Here is an 8,029-nt window from a genome sequence, read left to right as displayed (position 1 = left end):
CTTTTGTGTGTTTTGCACATTATTGAGATCGAAGAATTGCTCCATCTGTAATATCCATGTGGCGGGATCCTTGCCATCAAACTTCCTCATATCGATTTTTGGAACATGGTGAGTCTTCGATCCAACATTAGAGTCTATGGAATCATGATTAACATTTCTTTTGTTCTCATCATGAGTTTCCTTTAGTACTCTTTCACCCTTAGTGACCATTTCTTGTAGCAACTTATCCATCTTATCATCCATGCCATCAATTTTAGCGTCCATGCCATTCACCTTAGCTTCCATGCCATCCATCTTAGCTTCTACACCTTTCTTTAAACCGTCCATCTTAGCTTCTACATCTTTCCTTAAACCATCCATTTTAGATTCTGTTGCTTTTTGTGCAAGTGACATTTGTTGCACTTGTTCTTGTAATTTTGATATATCATGTAGCATTTCTTCTTCTTCTTCATGAGTCATGCTAGAGCTTTCAGGTTCCTTACTAGGTGTTTGCATTTTCTTTCCTCGAGGCATCAGTTACCGATAATAATGCTCTACTATGCCCTTTGAATTCCTTCAAAATAAATTTTCAAACCAAGCTTAAGCAAAAATTAAAGAAAATCTACACACCTTTTTTTCACTTTGTAGGAGCTCAATATTGCCTCTGATGTATCTCTGTACTTTCTGATTATCTAGTTCTGAATTTGTGACCTGTAGTAGCCCTCTGTTTCCTCTTTCCAATGCCACAAGTCTGACCCAAATTGGATTCTCCAAGGAAGAGTTATGCGAAATCTCCCACAGTGACTTGATTATAGACTAGTTCAGTAGAGCGAACTTGTACGACGTGCCACGTGTCACTGTTTCAACCTTTGACTCTGAAAAATATATAAACGAAAACTACAGTCCGTCCTCTTTCTGTAACTTCTTACAAAATTTCAATCCGATGCTCGGAAAAAAAGTTATGACGATTTTCCCCAGGTCACCTGTTTTGAGTGTAATTCAGGAGTTTGCAAAAAGACCAAATTCCTCAGATCATATCTCCAAAAATATCACGCGAACAAATCTGAAATTCGGACCCCAGGTTCAGTGCGATTTCTTCTCAAATGGGTTTTTTTTGCGACTTATGAAACGTCACAGAAAAAAAGTTATAGCGAAAATGCCACTATGACCTATTTGGAGCAGCGAAACCCTAGAATCCAAAGCTCTGATACCAAATGTTATGAAACCAGCTCAAGAAAAGATAGAAAATAAAGATCAACGCCTTAGAATTCAGCCTCCTCGAGGGGGAAACCTCCTTTACATTACATAAATGAACAATTCTTGGATGATACAAATGACAAAACCTCCTTTCTATATATAGGAGTCTAAGGAGTCACAATATAATCCAGCCGACCTAACAATAATAATATAAAGCCACAAAAATAATAATAGAGGGATTCTATGGGGCACAGAAATAACAATATGTGGGTAATAGGAGCACAACAATATAAATAAGGGGTATAAATACAATAGTAATGGGGTAATCACTAGTATTATAGGGACCCAACAGATGAACAAAGAAAACATTTGATGATGATGAGATACTTGTGATGAGACATATGTTGTAGTCAGTAATTTCTCCCTAGCATAAACGAAATGTTAATTTTGGTAGCTCAAGGATAAATTACCTCATTTGGACAATCTTCGTCATCAAGGAAGAACCCTACTATCCATTGGAGAAATTTAATTTGGTTAAGGAAAATATAATTCTAATTTGGAAGCCCACATGAACACAAAAGGACAAGTCATCCCAAAAGAAGAATCGTGTCACCTTGGATGGCTATAAATAAAAGTCAAGATACCCTCATTTAGATATCATTGTCAAGCATTTTCTTCTTCTCTCTTTCTTTTTGGCCTCGCATAGGTTTGAGGTTGGTTTGTGGAAGTTGGTTCGCATAGGTTCAAAATTGCAAGGTTTGAAGTTTGCATGTGTGATCAGGGCTTTTGATCCTCAGTCACAGGGTCATCATGTGATATTTTTGGTTGCAAACCTATGCCCGTGGTTGGAGGATTTCAGCCGCATGCACATCTCTCTCTTTCTGTGTGATTGGAACCTAGGGTTTGACTTTGATAGTTGACTGCAGTTCACTGTAGATTCTGAAAGTTGATGATAGTTGACCACAAGCTTTTCAATCATGGTTTTTGAGTGTTAGCATTGTTGGGTTCATCTCTTGAATGTTATTTAGTTGATTTTGATGGATATTTTTGTGGCTGAAGATATGGATCATTGTACTCTCTTTGCTAAAGCATTCACTAACAGTATAGTGAGAAGAAGAATTTGAAAGGATTTTCTCCCTTGTGGGTCGGTTTTCCTCTGGTCTCAAACCCATCCTAGTGTCTTTGTGTGTCAATGCTTTTCTTCTATTGGTCCTTTATGTCCCGATGCATTGATGATGATATTGTTCTTTCTATATAATTGCATATGTTGTTATGGGGTAAATTAAATGTCTAAATAGTGAAATGCAATTATATAAAATAAAGAACAATATATCCCTAAAAAAACTTACACTCATTCTTTAATAAATATCTTTGATTCTTTATTGAAATGAGAAGTTGTTCAATCCGATGATCATAATATCTTCCTTCATACCTGACCAAATAGTCATGGTTATTGAAAGAAAACCCAAGTTCTCAGTAGAATCTTTCAACACTATGATTATTCCATGAATTATTATATGCACACCAATGCTAAGTATAAAAATATGTATATATTCACTAAGTCACACAACATCTACATATTAATACTTCTTTAACAAGCCTTAATTCTAACCAAAGCAAGGAAATAAGCAGATTAACAAGCGTGTACATATACTTGTGAATATGTAAGCATTAAGGGATACATATAATTATTAGAGATGGAAAATCAAAGATAAATTAGGAGAAAGGGATGGTTTACTGAATAAAACGAGTGGCAAATTAGTGACTCATCACCCATTCCTACTTCTAGTGGAAGTTATATTTATGTCAATTATTTGGATTGTGATATAAAGAACCTTATCTTTAATATTATTTGAAATAATAGCTATCAATTTAAAGCTTCCCTTGCAATGGAACCAAGGATTCTCGCCCAACCATATACCTCTCTCTTCACCTACCTTTTAAACAAAGAAATTTCCTATAAGAGGGGATCCCTTAATGGTTTTGTTGTTAGATAACTGAGACATCCCATCTTCTTTGGGATTGTGAGTCTCTGTTATCCTCACTTCTTGAACATATGAACATATAACTTAACCTTCTTAAGAAACATCTAGTATTCATTTGGGAATAAAGGATAGTGACTTCCAATGTACCAGAATAGCTTCAATAAATGATTTCAACATAGAAATTATTCCTCATCTAGAAAAATAGTTATTGCATAAGATTGTACTTATCCTCTTTTCAACCGTCACTATTAGCCACTCCCAATCTTGTTTTTTATAATCACTTGCTTTAATATAGAACCCAAAATAATTTAAGATTGTTTTCATGTTAATTTGTTGAAAGGAAAAAATACATGTAATGAATTCGATGTCATTTTCACTGGCCCCTAAAAATGATATAGTTGGGTTTCTTATATTTATCAACATCCTCTTATGGTACATAATAAATCAAAAATCTATTTGAATTTTATAACATCTCTCCTTGATAGATTTGAAAACAAGATAATTACATCTGTAAACAGTGAATGAGCTTCGAATCGTGACCCCCTTCATAAACCATATTATTTTAGCTTTGATTAATACCCTACTAATACTCTTCACAACTATGAGGAATAAAAGAGGGAAAGAGGGAATCTCTATCTCAAACCTCTTTTATATCCATTAATTAATATAGCAAATGAAACTAAAGTAATAAATCTTGTGACCTAATTTACATATTGCTAAATTAATTCTAAATGAGTCAAAATTAACCTCAAATATAGGTAACTAATGTTGTAATAGGATTTAGGAAGGTTAATTTTAACCATCATTTCTAATACTATTTTGGACTTTATGGAGTGTAAACCTTCTTGGAATACCCCATTGGCTTTATTTATCTATCCTCCTATTTAGAATCCAAGCCACTCGTGTGAAATTAATTCTAATATAATAGTTTTTACCCTTAAGGAAATAACTTTTAAAGTTATCTGGTAGATATAGTTACATAAGTTTAGAGTCATGTACTCCTAAAAAGAAAGAAGAGCTACCTATTTTGGAAATGAGAGCACTAAATACTAAGTTAAAGGCTACCAATACCCTCCCGTTAACTCTTCAATTCTCAAGAACCCCTAAGAGATCATTTCTTATAACTTCATAATGATCATCTTGAGGTAGAAAATACTCATCTTCTAAAGGTGTTTGAGAACAATGCTTAAAATTAAAATCAAGGCATGAGATCTGTCCAAAAACATCGTAATGAAATAAAAGCAAAGGACTCCACCAATCTTATTTCTAAGGTTCAACTTCCTTTCATTCAAGGGGTCATTAACAACCTAATTCATACTTTAAGGAAAAAACATTTTTGTAGTTTATAAACCTTTTTGCACCATTTGATTCTCCCTTAGCTTTGTCAAAGACCCTATTAACCCTTCAATAAAGAAAGGTGTTTACATGATCCTGTGCTCTTTTGAAAAGCTTTATTTACGTGAGAGACGTTGTTCCATTAAACACATAATTCAAGAATATTATGGTAATATCAAACATAATCGCTCTCACTCCTAAGTCAAGCCTCATTAAATATTAAGAGAAATCAACGTACCATATATTTCTTGAAGATTATTAGGTCCTGGCTGATATAGATGGCCATCAAGAGAGATAGTTAAGCGGATATGTTGAAATTGAAAAATAAATCAACAATCTAAATAAGAATGATGATAGGAAAATTAATCCAAACTGAATTTCTACTCCGAATTTCTGCTCCTTCCTCTAGATTTACTTCGTCATGATTTTTTCCCTTTTATTTTTTCCACGTCGCTTTTTCCCTTTCGGATTTGTTATTAATAAGTTGATCTCTTGAATTTTTATCGATCTAATTTAATTACATCCCCTTTAATTTTAATTTTAATTCAGTTATATTATTTGACTTTGGTATTATTATTTCAAGGTTAATTTGCTTAAATTTTTAATAAGTTATTATGATTTAAATTCCCCATTTTAATATTAAAAACAATATTATTCATAATAATCCCCCCTTCCCAATTAATTATGTCCCTATTCATTTATTAATTACATTTACATTACCTATATGGCTATGAGTAAATTATTAAAATCCCCTCTTTTACCATTTATTTTTGTACCTTATCATAAATATGTTTAATAATCATTGAACCCCCCTCTCCTTCCTTTTTATAATTATTTTCGATTTTCAAATACATTTTCTTAGTTGGAAATAATAATAATTAATACAAATATTACTATTTATAATTATTAATATAAATATTATTATATAATTAATTTTCTACATTTTTCTATAGTTCATTGTAGTGTTATGTTTTCTATTAATTATTATTTTTCTAGTGGCTATATTTTTCACCTTTTTTTATTCATCTTTTTAGATCACAGGGATTTTTTTCTATTTAGTCTTTAGGCATCATCATGTGTTTTTCATCATTTTGTCTTAATGATGAACCACATTAGATGGTTTGAAACATTGATAAGGATAAAGCTCAATGTGATAGATCCACAAAAAAAAAATCTAAACATTTATCATCACAAAAACGTTACCACGGAAATTCTTATCCTTGTTGTTTCTTCATTATGTAAGTAAACTATATATACATTTATGAATTGGTCAATATTTTGAATAGACACTATACAAAGAATTAGAAACTAGTGAAAGTGGAAGTGGAAATGTAGTAATGATAGAATGAGCATTTATGATCAAATATAAAGGAAAAATATTATGGATAATTGTGTGGGGGAAAGGATTAAATAAATGGATAATCATTATAAAATAAAATTAATTCAATGATGAAATACAAAAACTAGCTTAATTTTAAAGGTTGGGTGTTCATGATAATATATTTGATAATATTGGAGTAAAATAAATCACAAAAGGAAGAAAAAATAAATAAATAAAATAGTAAAATAAATTAGCCATTTATATTTTAAGGAAAGAATTAAGAAAAATTGTATCTAATGAATTAAGAATTTTAAGGAATAATAAAAAACAAAGATGAAATATGAAAATTTTATGAGGTAAAATCGGATTGAAATAATATTTAAATCCAATGAAAGGAATTGAATGATGATATGAAATGAGGATAGATTTATCACATTAAATTTATGAAATTTGGAAAAAATCATTTGAAACAGTAATAACCATAACATGAGATAGATAAGGATACAATAATGCTACTAGGAGAGAAAAAGGAAAAAAAAGAAGGCTTAATGGATATGATGATAGATCTTGACTTTCCAAGGCAAACTCAATTTACAATTATGTTTTGAATTAAAATTATTCGAGTGTTGCTCAATTTCTATTTATTTCTAAATGATATTGAGGGTGTGAAATGACATTAAGCAAATAATTCTCATTTGGTCAAAGAAGATGAGGCGTTTAGATTTGTGAGAGTGTTTAGCTTTAAATATGCTTGTGAAAGATGTTAGCTATATGCCCTTTGATCCTCGTTTTGAAAGGTAAATCAATTTGGGCAGTGTATGATTTTCCAAGAAGGAAACTTTTACGAACTAAATTTCATAGATGAGCTAATTTTCCATCCTTTTTCTGAAGAAAACAAAATCCAATTTTCATTTTTTATAAAGATGACTCACCCAAATTTTATAGGATAAAATTATTTTACCTTTAAAATCACAAAAATTTTATGGTGGCTATATAGAATCCTTAGAAATTGACATATTTTTATAAAAATATTGCCAAACATTTTACATGTTGCATATTATAGACTACTAAGATTTTTTAAGATTTATGTACATTAAGATAAATTTCCATCCTCAAATTTTTATATGGTTTTCTCAAGACCAAATAAGTTTGTAAATGTTTTAGCCAAGCATGGGATTAGATTCATACTTCGTAGTTCTAAATAATTGTTCAAGGATAAATTTTTTAGAAATGTCATTAATGATGCCTTAGATGTAGGGAACAAAATAAGAGAAAGAGGTGGGGACAAGGAAAGGGGGATTTTGGGACTTGTATAGAGGATAAATTTGGAAGAAATATTGATTTAAGTGGTAGAGTAAGCATTAGCCACAAAGAGTAGAGTATCGTGGTATTTTTTTTTTTTTTAAGGAATTGGAGTTCAATAAGGTTCAAATGAATCAAGTTACTAGGGTTTCTGGAATAGGTATATTTTGGGATAGGAAAAGGTAAAAATGGGAGAGAGTGAATGTGTCTATTGTTGTGCCTTTTCTATAGACTTTTCAACTAAGGGTTCCATAAGTTAATGAGATATGAGAGCATCGACAAATTGAAGGGATTTATAAGTGTAGGTTTCCCTCCTAAATTTGATGTGGAGGAGAATGTTATAAAGATCGCCAAAGTAAGAGTTGATAGAGGAAAGGGCAGAAGGATAGATGATAAATATACTATAGGTAATTCCTACTAATGAGTATGAAGGCTCAAGAGATTAAGAAAGAGAGATCATATTACAAGGAAGAAGATGTTGAAGGGAAGGTATATTTTGATGGAGAATTTATTAGTATAAAGATTTCAAGGATATATCAAATCAATATGAAAAGAAAGATCATGATTTTGATGAATCATCAATTATCCTCCTAGATATAGAACTAGAAGAAGCTAGTAATATGAAGGATATATTGATAAGTCAATTGAAAGAAAAAAAATGAGAAGCTAGAAGCAGACGTTTTATCCTTAAGTAAAGATTTGGAGAAGGAAAATTCTTAGTTGAATCTAACTTAATGTTTGTGAAAGGGAACGGATCATTAGGTAACATTATGATTTTCTATATATCTCCTCCTATTGAAATGGGCCTTGGATATAATGAAATTTCCAAGAGACAACCATGTAGAATATCTTCAAAAGAGAAATCCAAGAAGCAGCCTAAAAGATCTACTAATTTGATCAAAAATATATA

Source organism: Pinus tabuliformis, chromosome 6 (assembly GCF_031772625.1).
Source record: "Pinus tabuliformis cultivar Carrire ecotype Pingquan chromosome 6, CPIR1, whole genome shotgun sequence".
In the NCBI taxonomy this organism is placed as follows: Eukaryota; Viridiplantae; Streptophyta; class Pinopsida; order Pinales; family Pinaceae; genus Pinus; species Pinus tabuliformis.
This window is presented reverse-complemented; position numbering follows the sequence as displayed.